At 36.7% G+C, this 22,627-nt stretch overlaps 1 protein-coding gene across 5 annotated transcripts in view; it reads left to right on the top strand.

Moving 5' to 3' along the window:
• The window catches only part of LOC109096555 (arf-GAP with GTPase, ANK repeat and PH domain-containing protein 1), a 190,059-nt gene that overhangs the window by 48,978 nt on the left and 118,454 nt on the right, over nt 1-22,627 (top strand). The gene's annotated exons all lie outside the window — the stretch shown is intronic.

The raw sequence follows: 22,627 nt of genomic DNA, 5'->3' as shown, positions 1-22,627 counted from the left end.
TAAAATAATTCCATCTAAAATAAAATAATTGTGCTGTATACTTGTGATTTTTAAGGAGTGTTTAGATAGCGTAATGAAACTGGAATGTCACATTTTGGTATAATTATTAAGAAATATAAATAAAATAATACAATCTTAACACTGTTAATTTGGCAACCCCAAAAATACTAGCTAAACTCCTGTTTGAAAACCCCTGCTTTGGGTTATACTGTCTGTTCCTGCATAGATTAGTGAGTGATAAATCTTAGACAGGATATTAACAATACCTTTCTGTTTGTAAAGTGTTAAATTCTGAATTTTGTAATACAATAGTGATGCAGCCTTGATTAGATTGGAAGTACTTTTTTAAAGTTTGTGTCAGTGACGTAGCTCAGCAGAGGGCTTATTTCAGGACAGTGTTAATGACCAGGTCAGCACTAGTGCTTGTAACATGGCATGTAGTATAACCTTTTGTGTCTGTGGGGTGAGACAACACCTTAGCTGATTAGCCTTTTCCACATTCCTCAGATTCCAGAGACATTCTTGACTCGTCTGAAGAAATACATTCGTGCCAATTAGATAATGATCCTCTTACATTAGAGCAGTGTCATGTTTTCTTCTAAATGAGCGTCTTTTCCTGGAACTGTTTAGTGATGCACCGTTCTATCCAATCTATTGTTATTGGCTGAAATTAATCTAAAACAGGTGGTTCAGGGCTGATTATTTAAATAGTCTTATACAAAATGTAAAAAAAAGGAGGCAATAATAATGAATAACAGTACTTTCTCAGCGTCCTGAGCATGATGCACCAAACCCTATTCACTTTCATTATAATAAAAAGAGTGGACAGATTATTCTTTAAAAAATTTTTTTTTTTTAAATAATCTTTTGTTTTCCACATAATATAGAATTTCATACTGGAATCACATACAGGAACTAAATTACAGATTTACAAATTTTACAAATTAATTTTCATTCTGGTGTATTTTTAAGGGCTTACCATGATGTATGTTCATTGCAAAAAGTTTATTCTACAATATGGTTGATTTTTAAGGATTTTAGCCGATCATTAGTAATTTGTGTAACACTAACACTAATGAGAATAAACAAATCAAATTCAAATTATGATTGCATTTCTTGAATGTTTTTTTATTTTTGTTTCAAAGCAAAACTATGTTATGCATTAGGACACACCTTCCTCTTGCAGGTTTATTTTTAGCTAATTGCTTGTTTCATGACTCAGCCGGTGTATGTAGCTCTGACGTTTCCTCACCATGCAACCTTGGAGTCATTAGTTCGCCTCAGTTCACTTAGCATTGCTGTGTTAGTTAGCAGTCGGACAGGGTATGACTTTCATTCATTTGGCTCTGTGCGAGCAGGATGTAAGATGGCACTGCAGAGTCAGAGTTATGCAATCCTGCAGGGTGTATTCCCAGATCCCAGGTGGGTCCTACATGTGGATTTGTTTATAGGCAACTGATGTCCTCAGAGGGCGCTTGCTGTCCTATAGCTTGAATGTCCAGCTATGAATCATTCATAATAAGAGCAGAAATGTGTATTAATTAGAGATTTAACAATTCACTCAACTCAAGATGCGATACGATTCACGATACGGATTTTACAATTTTTTAATTATAAATGAAATTATGTCCTTTTATTATTTCTTAGACAAAATGCTGCAAATTTCTTTGTAAAGTTGAAATGTGACAAATAACAAAATTACATTGAAATTTTAAAACAAATCCTAAATCAAATAGATAAATAATACAAAAAATTTATAATTTTCTTCATATAAACAAGGCTTTGCCTTTGCTCTTTCCCATTTAAATTTAGAGCATCCACTGCATTTTTATCACTATCCAAACAAAAAGATGCTGTATACATGCAGCATGAGCAGTTTTTGATTGAAATTAGATTGAATAATTAAAAAATTTGAATTGAAAACAGAATGGTCTGACTTTAGCTTTGTAAAACTACTTTACAAAACAAAAACTGCAGGCGGGCTGAATGAGAACACAAATTCTCTCTTTGACAGCAGGTGGCTTTTATGGAACCGCAGAAATATAGCATTTCCTTGGTTACCACTGTAAACAAAGCAGTTGTTTAATATGCATTATACCAAAGACTATAGAATACCCAAGATGTGTCACTTGTATAGTTTTGAATGGGGAAAAATGCAGCGCTCAATTTGGCTGCTCTATAGAATGAAGCCCTGCCTTCTGAGTAAAAGAGCCAATCTCTAATCAGTGAAGTCAGCGTGTCACTGCAGCTAACGTTGGAAGTTCCGGTTGCTATAGAAACAGTCAGCATTCTTATAGAGCTGAAACAACTAATCGATTTAATCGATTAAAATCGATTATTAAAATAGTTGTCAACTAATTTAGTAATCGATTCGTTGCTAAATAATTTTTATTTGATGTAAGCGGCTCATTTCGTGCATATTTTAAATCTGCGGTGACCAAAGTGTGGCAGTAATGAGCCACTGGAGGTTTTAGTCAGCCAGTACAGCAGGAGAAGCAGCGAATAGCCAATAGCTGGCCTCGTTTTATGTCACGTGCTTCCCGCACAGCGTCTCTCTGCAGCATTCAGCGTGATGGGTGAGGCAGGCGGCAGTGGAGTAAGCTCGAGTAAGAAAAAAGAGCGTGGCGGAAGATAAAACTAATCGGACGAAGTCATCCAAAGTGTGGGAGCAAAAAGAGAGCAAGCCTAACTGTTAAGCACTGAACATTTGGACATGTTGACCTTTTTGCACTGCAATGCAAAGTTTTTTCTCAAGTAATGAGTGAATAGTGTTCTGCCTTATTTCCCACAGGTAGTCGAATTCCTGTCAGTTCAGGCATAAGCGGTTTTGTTAACATTTTATCGCTTTATTACATTTTTGAATTTTGCACTGTTATAAGGACCACTACATATTTAAATCCGATGAAAATTACAGTGTGCAAAGACTTTTATTTGTGTAGATTCTGCAGTACAATGTTGTTTGCAAATGTTTAGTCGTAAAAGCTGATAACATTGCTTTTTAACAATTAACATTTAAAGCTTTGTCGTTTACCAGTTCATAATTCAGTCTTGCAGCCTAATTATGACTGAATGAGAGAGGTTAATGTTTAAATGTATTTGAAATGCACTTTTTTTCTAAGTATTCACTGCTCTTTTTCACACAGCAGGTTTTTTTGTGTGTTCAGTTTTTTTTCTGGACAACCTTCTGATGGATTTTACTTTAAATTTTACTTTAAAATGTGAGTTCCATTCAGGTTTGATGCCATTGGGACTTTATTCGAAGGATTTTTTACAATTTCACAGCATAAGCTATAAAGCTGTTTCCCAGGTATAAGCTGTGTGTTTACAGGAAAAAAATAATAAAATGCAATTTACTGCAATTTTAATTCTGTTTTATTCGTATTCTTCGTGATAATATGTTCTGAAAGATTCCTTAATAAGCTTTGTTCGGGATGTTAAACTACTTTAGGAGCCCTAAGGATTGCCTGGGGTGAAAACATTATTTGAAACCTCCTTGTGAAATTTGCTAGATTATGTATGGGTCAGTGTTTTGATTGCAGAAGAGTTCGACAAAGGATAACTAACATAATAAAACACAACTCCAGGTATGTTTTTGATGAGGATATGACAATGCAAAATGGTTAAAATCTCTATGTCTCTATGTTGAATGATAAAGACCCTTTGTTAATAATTTACTTGGGGAAAAAATGGGCAAAACTAAAATATAAGTACATAAACCGATTCATCGATTAATCGTAAAAATAATCGACCGATTAATCGATTATCAAAATAATCGTTAGTTGCAGCCCTACATTCTTATATGTGTGCTTAGGACTGCGCATGTGCACTGGCGGATCTAGCCTGATAAGTAAGCTTTTTGAAACACTATTTGAGCAAAAGAAACGGCATTTGTGAGACAGTTGTTGTCAGATTTCATTCGTGATTTCAAATATGAATTTTAATCTTACGCTTGGCAAACAGTTTTGGATAATTTGATGTTCCCCCATTCAAAGAGATAGGAGCTACACTTACATGCCTGGGAGGCATTTCAAAGATGGCTGCCAAGTGACATGATTTGTCTTAAAGGTATTTTGATTATACAGAGACGAGGTGAAAAGAAAATACCATGAAAGCTTACCTGGAGACATTTCCTCTCAGAGATACATTCAGATACATTCATATGAATCCCCACCCCGTACTGTATCGTGATTCATTTAACATCTCAACCGACTTGAATCGTAAAATATTTTTAACGATTTTCAGCCGACTCGGGGTGCATCGTTACATCCCTAGTATTAATGAATTAAATGGGCAGTTTAGATTTTTATTGCAATTTTCAGACCTCTTTTTGCAGAACTCTAGATTTTAATTTGGGAGGTTATTCACCCAATGGATGCTTGTGACTTGAAAGGCAAGATGTCATAGTCAATGCTGCAGTTTTTTATTTTATTTTTGACTGTAGTTCAGAGACGATATGAAAAATAAGAAATGCATAACTGTCTTTATTTGTTTTGGACGTTTTATCTGTACTCCGCACCCCAGGCAACGTACATCTGTACACATCTGTGAGTGCATAAAGATGGAACCTGAAATAATGATTCTGTGCCTAATTTGTCTTTTTACAGTAGCAGCGACTCCCTACTGTACACTCTTTATCTTTTTCCCTTTTGCTTCTTTAAAATTTATAGATGGACTGAAATTTTGGCCACTAGTATTTAATAATATTAAAATATTATCCATTAATTTAAAAGTATTTGGTGTACCTCCAAATATTTTAAGAGTTGTTAGATGTTGCATTTGTAATGCCACTTGAAAGAAGAACAAGTATCATCACTTTTTTTTTTCAGTTTCTGATTTTCAGCCCAGCATTAGCAATTTTTGCATTTAATTTCAGTATTCATTGTAGAAGCGCAGTTTACATTAACATTACTATTGATGGTGTCCACAAATTAGAGAAGAATGTTAATGTGTCTATAAAGCGATAATTCAACCTAAAAAATCATTGGCTCACCCCAACATGTATTTTGTTCTTTTCCATGCAAATACAGTAAATGTGGATTGGAGTTATTTATTACTGCATGAGATGTAAGTTTAACATGTAAACAGGGAAACCTGGTTATTTTAATAAGCTGATATTTGTGAGTTTTATCAGCTTACTGGTGTGCATGTAAACATGCTCAGTGTAGAGATGCATGAAGCACTGCTCACACACAGAGTAATCGGTATCAAACCAAGCCGCTTCCTGTTGTTCAGCTCAACTTGAACATGAGAGAAATCTGTGTGGGGAAAGTTTGTCAGTTGTCACCTTCATGTAAATCTCCTAATCTCAAAGATTCCTATTGGAATGACTGGATTTTGCCCATGAAATTTCAAAGAGCAACAGTAAATGTGGCCGCACCTTAAGAAAGATCTATAATTTTTGCCACTCTTGATGTCTTAAGTTTCAACAAAATGTAATGCTAATGAAAAGCAGAAGTTGTAAAACCCCATATCATTGATGCTCCCAGGATGAAGTGGCTAGAGGAAGTAATGGCCAGTGTTTTTTACACTGAGTCATTGGGAAGTGTTGAAATAGAGCTAACTCTCAGCTTCCTCTGGAACAGAGTGATCACAAGGTGTCCATTTCAGTGTTCAGCTCAGGTGTTTGCTGTTGGTAGGGTGAATTTTGTATATTATGGAATAGCTGGAGGGTCTGAACTGTGACCATCTTCCCCCTCCCTTAACACGAGCCATCTATTGGTGTCAGGTATGAGTGGGTGGGTGGGGTTGTGTGTGTGACCTTCATCTACAGCCATGCAGAAGTAATGCTGGTTGCATGTGGAACTGTGACATGCTGGATGTGATAAGAGCATGGCTGGAGTTTCTCATGGGACGAGTGTCTGAGAGTGGAGTAGAAGCAGACTTTCGTATGCACTACAGACAGAAGTCAGATGGTTTTTTTGCAGACAGTCATTTTCAGTGACCGAGTCAGACACTGGTCTGGATTTGTTTTGCTTTAAAGAAGCGTTTAAGGGACCATTCACACAGAATGAGTTCTTGTTTTTCAAAAGTTGCACTTTTTTATTTTAGAACTTGAAAGCACTGCTTTATAAAAACACAGTGCTCATGTGAGATTCTGCAAAAATTTCAAGACATGACCTCAACAGTCAAAGACATCAATCATCAATCTAGTGCATGTTTACATAGAAATATGTATCTTAATGCCACCCTTTTCTCTACTTTATTCAATCTCTAATATACACTTGACACACAAGGAAGAATTTAACAATTCTGATTCCTTAACAATTCCCTTAATGATTCTTTTAATATTTTTTTTCAGAGGGATAAATCTTAAAAAAAAGAAAACAAATGCATATATTTTTATTGCATTTAATGCCCTTAGCATTTATTGCAGATTTCAACAGAGCTTATATGAAAAATCAGAAATTTAATATGCATTAAAGGGTTACTCCACTGCAAAATGAAAATTTTGTCATTAATCACTTTGCCCCATGTCATTCCAAACCCGTAAAAGCTTTGTTCGTCTTCGGAGCACAATTTAAGATATTTTGGATGAAAACCGGGAGGCTTGTGACTGTCCCGTAGACTGGCAAGTAAGTAGGGCTGGGCGATATATCGCATGCGATTGTCACGCGCATTTCGTCAGTAAAGCCGGTTCCCTGATTACCGCTAAATCTCCATCACCTGCTTTCAAATGGAGCGGCATTTAATAGACAGAGCCGTAGTTCACTGAAAAGCTACGCTATATCGCGTTCATTATCGAAGGTGATTCATCTGCGATAACGAACGCGATATTTCGTAGCTTGTCAGTGATCTACGGCTCTGTCTATTAAATGCCGCTCCATTTGAAAGCAGGTGATGGCGATTTAGCGGTAATCAGGGAACCGGCTTTACTGACAAAATGCGCGTGACAATCGCATGCGATATATCGCCCAGCCCTACAAGTAAGTAACACTGTCAAGGTCCAGGAAAGTATGAAAAGCGTCATCAGAATAGTCCATCTGCCATCAGTGATTCAACCGTAACATTATGAAGCGACGACGATACTTTTTGTACATGAAGAAAACAAAAATAATGACTCTCCAAATCAGCGTAGTGCCATTTTGGCAAATCTAAGCTGTACGCAGGTGGCGTACGGTCTTCTTTGTCAGCCACGCTGTGCTGATGCGCTGTTTTCTTTCAACCAAAATTGTAAATACACGTAAAAAACGTATCCCTGTGGCGCGAAGCTTTTATGGGTTTGGAACGACATGAGGGTAAGTGAATAATGACAAAATTTTCATTTTGGGATGGAGTATCCCTTTAAGTTAGCATTAAGAATTCATTCTGGAATCAGACTGCACTGGTTATGCTGTATGTTTTTGTTTCCTGTTCACACCAACACAAATGTTTGGCACAAAAATCTGGTCTGATTTTTACATGCAATTTTGTCTGCTTGAATCAATGCAAAAAATTCAAGACTGCAGACAAGCTGAATGACAATGCAAAATTAAAACTCTGATGCATATGGAGAAGCTGAAATACAGCGTTACACAAGGGTAACTTTTAGTTTCTGTCTCCCACTTAGCAGAGGAAGGAAAGTCAAACAGTATTTACATATTTTCAAACAGATTTTTGTTTGGGCATGCAGCAAAGTGTGAGGTTGCAGATTTTACTAATACCGATAGCTAGGTTAGACCACAGTGGCCAATAACAGATTAAACAACCATTAGTTTTTAAAATGGATACTGTATATGAATGAACTTTATTACACACACACACAAAGTACTGAACCATATGTAACCCAGGTTCCTAGTAGATAGAAGCAGACACAGAAATAACATAAATTAACAGATTATATGCATTAAAACACTAAAAATGTAAATATGACTGTGAACAAATGAATTAATAATGTGAAAATATGTAAAAATATAAAACATCAAAGTTATAAATGTGACCAATAGCATAATAACTCAATTTGTGAATTCACCAATGAGATTGCGGTTGAATGACGTCACTTGGCGTCCACCATTCGCAGCACTTTTAGAGAGCAGAGAGTTTGAGATCTTTCTTTTCTCTGTGAAAAGAAGTGTTAGGTGGTTAGGGGTGTGCCCGAAGCGTGAAACAAATAACGCGTTCTACGGAGCCACTAAAAGGTTAGCTGCTTGCTAGCAGTTGCCTGTTGCATTACAGTACATGAAAGTTCACTTACCACATACACAGAGTAAGGAGAAATGTCTGATAGGACAATGGCGATAGATTTGCAGAACCTGAGCACCAATGACAAACATCTAATCTTTTCAAATATGTGGTAGTAAGTACTGCCTCTCCATAGTATAGAGTCTTTGTGATCGCGAATCTCGAAAGTGAAAGTAAAATGAGGGGGAATCACGATGACATTGTCTATCGCCCCAACCCCTAGTATATATAAAACAGTAAAATGAGCTTATTGAAAATGCACATTCATTCTCTGCCAGCAGGAGGCGCTTAGGAGCGGCAGAAATAGCGGTTTCCCTGGTAACTGCTGTAATCAAAGCAGCGCTTGCGTTTTGAATTTGAAACATGCAGAGCTCATGTTTATTTAACGAAGTCAAGGCATTTTGAAAAATCTATTTGTGGCAGTCATTGTTGATATTGTTGCGGGCTGCCACAAATAAATCAATGTATGGGAAACACTGTTTTAATATGGAATAAAAATATTCATTAAATATTAATTATACATTGATCATTAATGTTAGTTCATAGTTGAATTATGTTAATAAATGCAAATTTAAAATAAAAAAATATATTTTTTAAAATTAACACTCTTAAAAATTAACAGTACTTATACAGCTTTATTAACTTTAGTTAATTTTACTTATGGAATCTTATTGTAAATTAATACCATTTAATATAAATCCAAACAGTCATATTTAAGTATCATATTCAAGAAATTACATACAATGTGTATATTGAATGTATACTGTCACTTCAGGCATAAGTTCACTTCAGAAATTAATAGAGAGGCACAGATGAGTTTGAAGTTCTGTTTAAAAAAAAAAACAAAAAAAAAAAACAAAGACAAAGCACAATCTATATTATAGCTTTCTTTATGAATCATACAGACTTTATTAGAGCCACAGAAAAACAAACGTTTCGTTGAAAAATACATAATACTCAATCTTCCAGCCTAAAGTCATTCTGTACATTAACAATGATTTGGGACAAATATAATGTAGCATAATGGAAAACTGTGTGAATGGCGCTTTGTGGCGTGGCAGGATTTCTGTGAGCTACATGAACAAATCAGTGTGATTTCTCACATCACAGCTTTAAATCTGCAACTTCACTGGCTAACAATTACATTAATGTGACCAGCTGGACATAAACTAATGCAAATAGATGGCAACGATCGTGACATTATACATTTGGGTTCAGACTTGAGTGTTTGTTCACGCCGTTTTAACCGCTTGATGTGCTACTAATGTTCGCGCCCTCTCAGCCTTGACTGCAAACATACTGCTGTTCTTTTTCTACTAATGCAGCATCTAGTCAACAAATTAATTACTTTATAAACATATTAAAAACATGTACTATATAGCATACTGTATACACACCATTTTGTTGTCTGTTTTAAATTCCCATCTGAAGTTTCCTACTCTGTGCAGAGCGCAACTTCACGTGTCAAAACAAACAGCACGCGATTTGATTCTAGAGGTCGCTCTTGTACTGTATAATGACAGCAGACCTTCTCCAGCAAAGGACACAACCCGGAAAAACAATCGGCATGGATTTTTGGCTATAGCCAAAAGTTCCAGCAGTCAGTTATCTCTGCCGATTAATCGGCACAACCGATCAATCATTCGACCTCTAGTGTGAACTTTTTTGCAGTCCAATGGAAAATAGATTAGAAAACCTCTCCGTAAATTTTTTTGTTGTTGTATTGACTGATGTTATGTTTGTATTGGTCTGAACAGATCAATGAAAATGTTGATCGCACCAAACATTGGTCTTGGTGTGAATGGGGAGTCATTCATTCGAGAATTGGCCTACACTGGTTGCACTGTACACTGTAAAAAATGATTGTGATTTTAACAGTAAAAGACTGTAAAAATGCTACAGTAAAAACCTGTTATCTAGTTAACAGTAAGTTTCCATACTATATTCTGTAAATGTAATTAAATGTAATGTAATTTTACAGCAAAATACTGTTAAAAATAAGGTTTTTGGAAGTAAAAAATAAATAGTCATTGTATAATTCACAGTGACAAACCGTAAATTGACACTCCCAGAATTCTCTGCATGACACTTCATATATGATGTTTTTTTTTCTTATTTCAGCATCATGTGTGTCACCATGATGGGGTTTAGTGTTTGTGTGAATGACACTGTGCACCTTCTATATATAAGTATTGCCCTATTCAGCTCGTAGAAAAGCTGTTTGTGATGAGCTTTGGTTCATCATGTGACTTTCTCATCACCACCCGTTTTTGTTGGTTATCAGTGCATTACAATGGTTCAAAACAGATATTAGTACTTCATTATGTTGGTTTATTAACATTACATCAGTTAATATAATACAGTATTTTATTGTGTTTTTTAGTTTAGTGTTTTATGTTTTATTTCTGTTGATTTAAGTTTTTTTTTTAGGTGATGTTATGTTATGTTAAGATGTATTTATTTTATTTTAATTTTTGGCAATATATATATATATATATATATATATATATATATATATATATATATATATATATATTATTATTATTATTATTTTTTTTTTACAGTGTTATGTTGTGCTGTTGAATTGTAGGCCAGGAAACTGTTAAAATATTTTAGTAGGTTGTTCTGTCCACATCAGTGGAATAATGCACAACTAAGAACTGTTAACAGAACCGAAAGTCATGAAAATCATTTGGTTCTGGATCTTTTTTTTTAAATGGGACATGAGCTGAAGAAAAGAGACATAATGTAAAAGAAATCTCACTGTGGATTGCAGCCAGAGATGGATTGTTGAGTTGTACTGTATCCATGCAGCTGTCATCACTGAAGCCTGCTGTAGAACATCCACTCCAGAACAAAGACACAGCAGGGACAAACTTAATGTGGCTTTTGTTTCCCATGTGGTGTGAGAGAAGAGAGTTAAGGAAACGATTGAGCTAAAAGAGTTATTTTGTGTGTGAGGGTCAGTGTTCTTGGAAGTTGGATGTTGATATGCTGGTTTTATTGGATAGAGAAACAGAGAACAACTGGGAGTAGTAGGAAGAAAATTGGGACTTACTGCAGGCCAGACTCAAACCTGCATCACCTGTTTGAGCAAAACCCAAAACATTGCACAATGATCTTTTTATTGGAGTGTTTTTATTGAGAAAAGAGGGTCTTCCTGGGCTCACTGCTAGTAGTTGTGATCGTAGACTAAGTGTGTGTACATCTTTGCAGTAGTCCTTTGTGGCTACTCCTGGCTTCGTACCACTGCAGAAGTAGTGCTGTGTAAAAATAACAAGCCTTAACCGAGTGAACAGGGATGGGGGGGTGGAGTGGACCGTGTATGAAACTCAGATGCACTCATCCTGCAGTGTTTTATAGGTCAATTTCTGCCTTTATGCACCATGTAGTAACTGAAACAGACGTCTTTATGTACGGAATCCATTGAAATCTTCTATTTTAAAGTTTAATGAGTAGTTTAATGTGTCTTACCTTTGCAGTCTGACTTCTCCAGATTTGATGGGAATCACGGAAAGTTGGAGCAAGGTTTACAGAATGAGTGTGTCGATTCTGCTTGTGTTTCAGTGATGCACATTCATATGGTTGTAGTGTGTGTATTGTGTTTGTGACAGAGGGAGAAAGACTGTTATAGCTTTAGGCAATAATACTGACCTGACCAGTGGAGCATGAGCACTACACAAACACACGCACGCGTGCTTACAAGACCTCACTAACTATATGCTATTTTCTTTGATGAGGGATGACGAGAACACAAAAATAGAAAGCTGCAGCAATGCATACACTATTCTTACACACAATATTCCTATCTCATCGACTACTGTACATTTTATATTGCAGAAGATTTTGTTTTTTTTGAAGCACAAATAGAGAAGTAAACATTAGCTATATTTCCATCCACCTATATTTATGCATATTTTGGATTATTGCATTAAAAAAAACGCTAAATGGAAATGCCAAGATGAGCATAAATTCTAAAAATATGCATAAAAAAACTTATGTGCACAATTGATTAGAATAAATTTTTCATCCGATAAGAAAAAATGTGCATAAACTATGATGGAACACATTTACTGAATAAATTCCACCATGCACATTGAAAAAGTCATGTGACTTTGCGCTATGAGAGGGATAACTTTAATGGAACATTTAAACTACTATAAAAGAATTATTCTTATGACAGTTTATTGGGTAATTTTAAATACCATTTTTTTCATTGTTTTTTAAATACAAGCAATGTTCTGTTTTATTTATTCTGTTTATCATGAGCATGTTCTTTGGCTACATTTACACCAGGTCACTTAATGTGTTTTTACTGATCGGATAGCTGTCTGATTTGTTAAAATGTACACTTGGACACATAAATGTGTCTGCAAAACGGATATAAATCTGATCTTCAATTCTCACGGTATTTACAAATTTAATGTCAATGAAAGAAACGTATATGCACTGCATTTTATTCATCATCTGCTAATTTCAAAATCAAAGACTGCAACATGAGAGAGAGAGCGGCATCAGCACTGGTTCTGATTCTAAAGGTTTCAGTAAGGATGTCAGTTAAGTGATTTGACTGATTCTGTGAATTCATTTAGTGAAGGATTTGTCAGATTGAGTCCAGCCTTTAACTTGTGAGTTCATGTGTCTTTTGCTTGTGAATCAGTTTACACCGATCTTGCTGTTTTTGCATGCACCAGTATGTACAGCAGCGTTTCTTTCTCTGTTGTTTAGGTTAAATGTCTAGTATATAGCTCAGCAGGGTCTTCATTGCATCCCATTCTTAGGTTCATTACCCTCAGACACCACAGCACGATCCCATTAAACACATGCTGTGTCTGAATACACACCTGCTTGTGTGTGAGAGGCACTGAGAGATTTGTGTGAAGATAGAGCAGGCAACCTGACAGCTTTGTCGACTACTGAGTGTTTGGAAGCAGATTACATTCTACTATCTCAGTGTTAATACTTTCATAGACCCTGATGTGATCCAAGCTGGTATTAAGGTCAGTGTGTGTGTTTGTGTCTGAGAGAGAGGATAAATTAGAGCTGTGCCACATGCTCGGAGGAAACCAGATGCTAAACAGCGGGAGGGAGTTTTGCAGCCTTCTATGTAGACTATTGTCATGATCATTAGCTAGAATTTTACATTGTATTGTGTTGTGCGTCTGTGAGAGCTTCAGTAGCTGTTATTAGATGTGGTTAGACAGCTGTGTGAGAACAGATGAATGTGATCATGTTGATCACAGAGTTTAGTTCCCGTACTAGATGAATCAGGCAGACTGATTCCCCACCTGACCTCAAAACAGCACTTATACACCGCTTCATAAGATTGTGATGTCGGTCAGAGGTCCAGATGGTGTCCCAGAGAAGAATGAGGGGAAGACAAATGGGATGTCTCATGTAAAACAGATTTTCCACTTTTTAGTCTATATTACTAAAAGTGTGCTGCAAAACAATCAGATATTGTAATTGTATTTACATCACAAGCCATGTGCACAATAACAAATGACCACCCATGTTAAACTTGCATTCATCATTCAAAAACTTGTCCCACATTAATAAATGATAGAATGAACTATGCCAGTAAAGAGGTTTACCAATGAACCCAGGACATTCAGATACACAACTGATAAAAGTTAAGTAGCAAGAAATTAATGTATCCATACATTACATATTAAAGGGATAATGAAAATTTTGTCATTATTCACTTAACCCCATGTTGTTCTAAGCCCGTAAAAGCTTTGTTCGTCTTCGGAGCACAATTTAAGATATTTTGGATGAAAACGGGGAGGCTTGTGACTGTCCCATTGACTGCTTAGTAAATTATACCATCAAGGTCCAGAAAAGTATGAAAACATCGTTAGAATAGTCCATCTGCCATCAGTGGTTCAAACATAACGTTATGAAGCCACGAGAATACCTTGTGTCACGGCTGACACAGAATAGCGTACGCAGTTTGTGTTCAGCGGATATTCTCCAAAATGGCGCTACGGTGATTCGAAGGTTGGAAATAAGACAATAAACTAAAATAATAATCTGTACTATTGATCCTAATGGAATATCAGAAAAAGTAGAACTTAAATATTGATGTAAGGAAAGAAAATGGAATAGCATTAACATTAAATTGCCATAGAAGGATATTGTCCGTTTAATTTGTGTTAAACTGCAAGACTTGACCTGTAGTAAGAAAATGTCCCTCACAGACAGAGCGTTTTTCAGTTGCTGTTTTGCATAGGAGCTGCTGTTCTGCCCACTACTTCACTCAGCCCTGGGATTTGAGTGAGTTTTTGCCTCCATCTGCCTGTCTGCGTGTGTGGGTGTTGTGAGGGGTTGTAGTGGCAAAATCTTGTATTTATTTATTTTTTGTTATGTCTTTTCCATGGGTGTTTGCTTGTTCTCTGTCCTGTTATCTTCTGCATGAAATGGAAAATAGAGGAAGAGAGGGACAGTGCGGTGAGATTTTGCCTGGGAATGTGAAACTGGAGGTGGGGGAAGCCCGCGTGGGTGTGCCAGCTGAGATTTGGCTGCCCAAGATTTTGGAAAATAGATGTAGAGGTGAAGAGAGAGAGAGAGCAAGACAGCTATTCACATCTTCATCCTAGAAGTACATTTGTTGTAGCGTTCCAGCAGCTTAACTGTTCATTGAACATGCTCTTTGCTGAATTAGAATTAATTTTAAAATGAATCTATGCGGGGAATTTATATTTTATAAAATATAAACCTGGAAAATAAACTTAATAATTTGGATACCAAGCAACTTCTATCTGTCGATGCCGATAAATAAAAAAAAATATCATATCAGCCTACCATATGTAATTTTCAGCAAATATAATATAATGCCTAAATTAATAATCATTTCATGCAGAAAATGCATTTCAGTATTTTTTAGGGCTGGGCGATAAATCGATTTTATCGATTAACTCGAATGTGTAGTTTACATCGATTTGTTTGAATGAAAATCGGTTTTCTTTTTAACATCCGCCGGCGCTCCACTCAGGGCTCCCGTAGTTCAGAATGGGCCGTGTTGCAGGGTTAATTTTTCAACGAATTTGTGCAATTTGCTTGTTGGTAATGAACATTTAAACTGTTATCCATTGTATTTTATGTTGTTGGGTATCACAAAATGGAATTAAATACGAAAAAGTAGGTACTATCTTACAGCGGTTTGCAACGATTCTCCTTTCCCCCACAATGCATTGCATTACGTCACATTGGGGAGAGAATTTACCAAAGCCCGCCTTGAGAGCGACTAGAGAGACGAGTAGTAGACGAGAGTATTCAGATAGTGCAGATTATAGATAAATACATAGATATAGATAGATAGACAGACAGATAGATCGATGGATAGATATCGACCAACAGCGACCAAACGCACTCACTTCCCTACAGCACCAGCTTTCCAACGCAGTTTCCACACAAGCACCAGCCAAACATAGCGACAGACACGCGGCTACGTTTGCAACAACATTTTCACCGGAGGAAGAGATAAACGCTTAGAAACGCCCATATAGCTAGTATGATGCTTTCTATTTCTAGATGACAAAGACAAAGTTTACCAGTACGACACTATGACAAAGGTTACTGTAGGGCTGGACAATATATCGAACGATATGACCATGTGCATCTCGTCAGTAAAGCCGGTTCCATGATTAGCGGTAAATCCCCATCACCTGCTTTCAAATGGAGCTGCATTTAATACACAGAGCCGTAGTTCACTGAGAAGCTACGCTATATCGAGTTCATTATTGAAGATGAATCGCCTTTGATAATGAACTCGATATAGCGTAGCTTGTCAATAAACTACGGCTCTGTGTATTAAATGCAGCTCCATTTGAAAGCAGGTGATGGGGATTTGCCGCTAATCATGGAACCGGCTTTACTGACGAGATGCACATGGTCATATCGTTCGATATATTGTCCAGCCCTAGGTTACTGGTACTTATCTGAACTAACGTCATGATCACTGCCACTAGATATAAAGAAAACGTTTATTTTTCACTCGGTGCTATCCAATGACAGTAAAAAATATATATATATATATGTGTGTCGTTATTGTGCACTGCTGCTCGTAGACTAGCTCCAGTGCTCATTGCTGCATTGCTAAATGATAGCAACTCACCAGGACACTTCACCAACTTTCCACTCATTCTCCTCGGACCATGCATTTAATTGGCTTTGACGGCCATCAGTTCTTGGCAATTCCTCATTTGCTCTCTCACGTCTGGCTGGTTCAAAGTTATAGGGCTGCGGGCCATCATACATATTGGCTCTTGCCACCTCTTCCTCATCCCAGTTTTTATCGCAACGTTACAATGTCCAAAAATCGTAGTTTTTTCAACGTGTACCACTTGCATAAACACTACGTCCGTAGGCAGTATTATCCATAGGGGCTGTCATTGTTGTTTCGCATCCTGTGTGACGTCGGAACTCGGAGTACATTGATCTAGTACGAGTTCACGGGTGGGATTGATCTAGTACGACTGCCGTTCCAGTGCACTTTCACGGGTTTAAGGTTGGAAAAACACGGGTTATGGGTTGTCTGGAACGCGCATCATACTAGGCTGAGGCTACCTTTCCTCCACTTCTCCCCAATGTGACGTCATCACCGAATTGCGTAAAAAAAAAAACGTTAATACCAAAAACGTAAAAAAATGGTCTTTGAGGCCATTTTTGAGACATTTTAAAATTGATATAAATATCTTGAGTGATTTATGTACCCATTAATCGACAGTGGTGGTTAACCTGCAACATGGGCTTTAAGCATTTGATACAAGCTGTGTGTTTAGGTTTTTTTTGGGGGGTGGGGGGAGGGGGTTACATTTGTAACACTTGTCCACGGTTCCTCTGACGCTGCTTCTGAATCTCTCTCCGGCCGGTAAGGTTTACTGTTAGTGATCCTTTTAAAAAATGTTGTTATGTCCATAATGTTCATTTCAGCCGGTTAGCCAGTGAGCTCGCTACGAAGCCGGTGAAATTAAAAAGCCTGCCAGCCCCTGATGACAACGACGAAGAAGAAGATTTATATTCTTCTTCGTTAGTTTTTATTGGTAGTTGGCATACAAGCTGAGTGATGCGCGATGCATTACCGTTCGCCACCACGCACGGTAATAGAGCTTTTTTGTCGCCCCAGTCTGAAAGATTGAGAGGAAATGAAACAAAGTTATTTTAAAAAAAGATTTGGGGCTTTTGACAAAACATTCGGGGCTTAAGCCCAATTAGCCACCCCCCGCTCCGCCCATGGTATGAAGCTCCGCTACGTTTCCCGCTGTATGGACGTGCGCTCCACTCAGTCGCACCAAACAAGCGCCCCGTTAATATTCCGCTCACCTTCGCCATAAACCAATTCCCGCTCAGATCCCGCTCCGACATAAAATGTCTCTAGCAGGCCTAATGTTTACTGTTTGTACCGAAATTCTTGGATAATTGTTTAAAATTATGCATGCAGATAAATGGCAATTTTTCAATACGAATTTCTTACATTCTTCTTAATTTTATTAATTGTATTAGGCTAATTAAAATGTATTTAATATATTAATCTAACCTTAGTAAACATAGCCTACCTAAAATTCAAAAACTGAAGAAGTGTATTTGATTTTCATGAAATTAGCTGCCGTTGTTATTCTTGTTATCTAACGGTGTAGACACAGTTAGACATTGTCTGCTCTATTTACAACAAGATGGAGATATAGACTAGAAAATATATTTACACTTGCTCTGTCCTACGTCTATGACACTGACTCACTGCGGAGTAGGCAGTTTTAATCTTAACAGCTCTTAACACCGAGTGTGCACATGGATGGTTAGATGCATGATGGGCTAGTATAATCTTTCCAGCATTAAGGTTTTTTTTTTTTTTTTTTTTTTTTTTTTTTTTAATCATCTTGTCTCAGTTACAAATTTGACTGGTAAATGATAAAGAAAGATAGCCCCTTTTGTATTGCATTGCATTGCATTGCATATCAGGGATGACAGATTGATAAAAAGACATGCTTTTTGTGACTAGATTTAGCTTTTTGATACTTTGCGGTAAAAGTGGCTCTCTGATTGACTCTGCCCTATCAGTGCAGCTCCCATGAAAAAAAATAAATAAATAAATAGTAAAGACCTTTGACAGTCTTACAGACTGTATCCAGTATGATAAGAATGTTATGTAACATTTTATTTTATGTAACGTTTTCACGGTTTACAATGGCAGGACCTGCCATCTTGTCTTTTTGGCTTGTTGTTTCTGATTGCAATTTAACCTGAAGGGGGAATCCAGATCAAATCCCAGAAGGTAAAATCAAAACAAAATAAAGTTAAAACTTGTTTTGAACAATTTCTTTGTCATCTGAATATTGATTTTAAGTAGGGGGGGAAAAAATCGGTTTAAATCGTAAATCGGATTTTTTGTTAAAAAATCGGGGATTTTTTTTTTAGGCCATATCGCCCAGCCCTAGTATTTTTACATAATTTAGTCCTAGGTGTATTGTACAAATAATTGTATGATTTTATTTATTTCATTGATTTATTTGCATTAATTTGTTGCTACATTTATTTATCAGTCCATCTATCCATCCAATATGTTTAGTGTTATTGGTTGCACAATCATCATAATATCTAAGTAACTAGTTTCCAGTTAATATGTGTTTTTGATGGTTAGCATTGATCATTTCTTAGAAGGTGGAGTGTTCTTACGTTTGTGACCAAATAAGTTTATATTTTTGGCGTTTTTTATTGTGTAGGAAAGTAGAAGGTATATCATCACTTTGATATGATGATTTTACTGAATCATTATGCACAAGCATTAACTGCATAGCTTTTAAGTTATGTCTCTTTTCTGATTGCACCACCATGGCACCACAGTTACCCAGCGTTGTGTCTGTCACCTCTGCAGTGAAGGACAGCTGTGGTCTGCCACCTCTCATGCTCATGTCAACAGCCCTGAGTGCCTGCCAAGGAATTAGGCCACATCTGCAGAGTGTGTTGCAGCTGCATAGAACAGATAGCAGCACCCAAGCATTTTTGTGGCATCCAGAAGTGGGATCAGAAGGAAGAACATCTTATGTGGTGTTAGAAATTCACAGCTCTGTGTGTGTTCATTGGACTGTAGCAGGCAGAGCAAACTTATTATGATGCATGAAAGAAAAATATAAATATTGAATTGGGGGTGAGGGGTCATATGAATGCATCTCTGAAGAGAACTGACTCTTTAGAAAAGTTTAGATGGCATTTTTCTTTTTATTACCTCTGTGTTCATAAGCGCAGCACAGCGCAGCTGCTTTGTTTACAGCTGTAACCAAGGAAACGGTGTATTGCTGCTGTTCTGCAAGCGCCTCCTGCTGTCAGAGTGAATTTGCATTTTCATTCAGCCAGTCTGCTGTTTTTGTTTTGCGCAGGTGTATTATGTAGCATTTTTTCACACATATAAAGTCAGACCATTATGTTTTTGCTCTAAATCTTGAAATTATACAATCTAATTCATATAAAAAACAACTGCTCATGCTATGTGTGTGTAGCATCTTTGTTTGGATCATGATTAAAATCCAGTGGTTGCCTCTAATTTCAAATGGCTACAGATATTTTTGTTTTAAGCAAGTTTGCCTGTTATACAGTAAATAAACAACAAATAAATTTGCTTAAAGAAAAAAAAAGGTGATCGGAATTGGCCAATTTGCTTTGAAAAAAAATCGGAAATGGCCATAAAAATTCATGATCGGTGTATCACTAATATATATATATATATATATATATATATATATATATATATATATATATATATATATATATATATATATATATTAGGGGTGTGCACGAATAGTAGAATATTCGAATATTCTATCTGCAATAATTATTTGAAAAATAAAAACAATATTCGAATTTCGCTTAAATATTACTTTACTGTTGCCAGTAAGCAACTGTAATTAAGATTTACAGTAGCAAACTGTATTTTATTTACAGTAGTACTGCTGTAATTTATTTATTTTAATATAGATTTCATTTGATTTTTATCTTACTGTATGTACTACTGGCATTCAATTAAAACAGACACAATAATTACAAAATATCAAATTCTTTATTTAAAACATGTATAACACTTAAAAATACAGTCTTCCAATGCTGGAACAGTTCATCTTTACCATTTCTCCTGTCTTAGGACATTTTGCAGTGCATTATGTTGTATTCTCTGGATTGATCCTCACAAAGAATCTTTAGGCAACAGAAAAATAATGGGAAAAGAAATACATAGTCGTCTGCAAAACCCAGGTGCTGCTTCAAAACGTGGCCACCACCTTTGCTCACCATCCACTTTGTTAGTGACAGAAATGTGTTCCCTGAAAAACAAGAACGAGGCATGACACATTTTTTAAAAGGCAAACCCCATATAGAATACACAAATCTCTCAAAGTCTTAAACTTATTTGTTCTTTTACCTGAATTATCAGTCTCAGGGTGGTTGGCATGCTCATGTCTTTCTTGATGCTTCATTGCAGTTGCCTTTAAAACACAAATACAGAAAATGCAGTAAAACTTCCATTAATTCCATTAAAAACTATAACAAACTAATTCTTAAACTAAGGCAGCTAGCCATAAAACTAGTTTAACCTAGCTAATATATGATTTTATTCTCTCAATAGGCTACTACCCAACATTAACTAACACCTGAACAAAATTTCACATTAGTTAACTTAATGTTAATATAAGATAAGATAATTATCTTTATAAGATAAACATTGCTCGTTAAAAATAATTTTAATTCGGTACGTTAATTCAATATGCTGACAAAGTCGTTTGAAAGGACAGCGCAGTTTACCTTGGTAAGGTAAAGGTGCATCGACACAGTGCAGATGTTCTCCAGAACTCTTCCACTCTCGCGAGTTCATCCCTGGGCCAAACCCGCAGCGAGTGAAGTGTGAAGACGGCGATCAGACTTAAAATCTTCAAGAAGTGATTCATGAACTGCAATCAGACCCAGCCCTCTTAGTTACTGTTGCTACGTCCAACAAGCCATGGCCCTCTCACACCACACATCATGTTCTCACACAGTGAAAAATACATGGCGGAGCAAACAATAAATACTGTTTTGTGGCTTTCTAAGTGACATGACGTAAAAAAGTGGCAGAACCGATCTTCTCTTCCTCTTTGCCAGTTATAGCATGAAATCAACATGAATGAACATCAGAAGGTATCTTGTTTCAACCATGGAAAGATTTCAATACACCATTTTTCAAGTTCAAGTCCACCAACGTTAATCTACTCTCATATCTGGTTTATTTGTCAGACAAAATGGCAGATTTGGCGCTATGATTGGTCAGATCACCTGTCAGTCAGAGTCAGGACTGGGTGATGATTAAGATTTTCTAATTCGAATCACAAGGTCTTGGTTCAATTTTATACAATTCTGAGTCATTTGGGTATATTTTTATTGTAATGTCCATTTTGCTTGCCTGTAAAAAACAAAACAAAACAAAACAAAAAAAACTGCTAATGGAGTAAATTACACATTTTTTTAACTATTTATTAAAAGAACATGTTCATGGTCATGCAGTAGGCCTATGTTTTTGATTCGCTAAAAAGAACCAGCCCATAAGAGGCATTACTCAACAGTCAGACTACACTGGTTGCGTTGTATGTTTATTTTGTGTGCAGCCTGCAAGGACAACTTAACAGAGCAAAGACGTTTCTTTTTAAAAAAAATGGTTTTCATTGCATCACATTCGATGCAAACTGCAAACTCACGTTCTCTGCTTTGTTAAATATCAGGTTAAACATTTTTATTGCTGTTGTGTTGAAGATTCAGCAATGGAGGAGCACTGCGGGTCAGTATAGTTTTTTGTTTGAAAGGCTTGAATGTTCAACTGTGTACACGATTTAATGGAAAGTGAAAAAATGAAGCAGTCCCTAATCTTGAGGGTGGGAGCATAGGGAGTAAATGGCCTTTGGTCTGTAAGTGTAGGCAAAGGCCATGGTTTACCCTGGCCAATTTCTCAGGACATAGCAGGAAAAGACTTCTGCCATTTGTGTGTAATAGTGTCTGGGCAGATATTGCTCACTTCATGTGTTTTTGTTCACCTTCTGAAGAGGTCACATCCTCTTTGAAGCTGTAGTCAGGCTATTCCTGCTTGTACAGGTGAGTGTTATGTCTGTAAATTCCGTTTTCTGTCATCATGTCCCTTAAAATCCTGCCAATGAGCTCATTTTCTACACATTACTTCCCAAAGTGGCTCTGGCTTTCCACTGAGCCAAGCATTTCTGCCGCCCTCCGTCCAGCTCTTTCTCTTGCTCCCTTTCCTCCTGTCCTTGGCTGGTGTGTCTATCTGCAAGCATTCCATCCTGAATTCTGGATCAGTGCCTTGTAAATTATGGTCACAATGACCGTGATTGGTCACTAGCAGATGTCTTGATGTCTGCCTGCTCACAATCAGTGCTCACAATGACCCTTTTTTGTCCTATGAGCATTTCCAGTGGATGACTTTTTAAAGTGCTTTTATGAC

Source organism: Cyprinus carpio, chromosome A6 (genome assembly GCF_018340385.1).
Source record: "Cyprinus carpio isolate SPL01 chromosome A6, ASM1834038v1, whole genome shotgun sequence".
Classification (NCBI taxonomy): Eukaryota; Metazoa; Chordata; class Actinopteri; order Cypriniformes; family Cyprinidae; genus Cyprinus; species Cyprinus carpio.
Note: the sequence above shows the minus strand (reverse complement) of the source record. Positions and strands in the feature narration are given on the sequence as shown.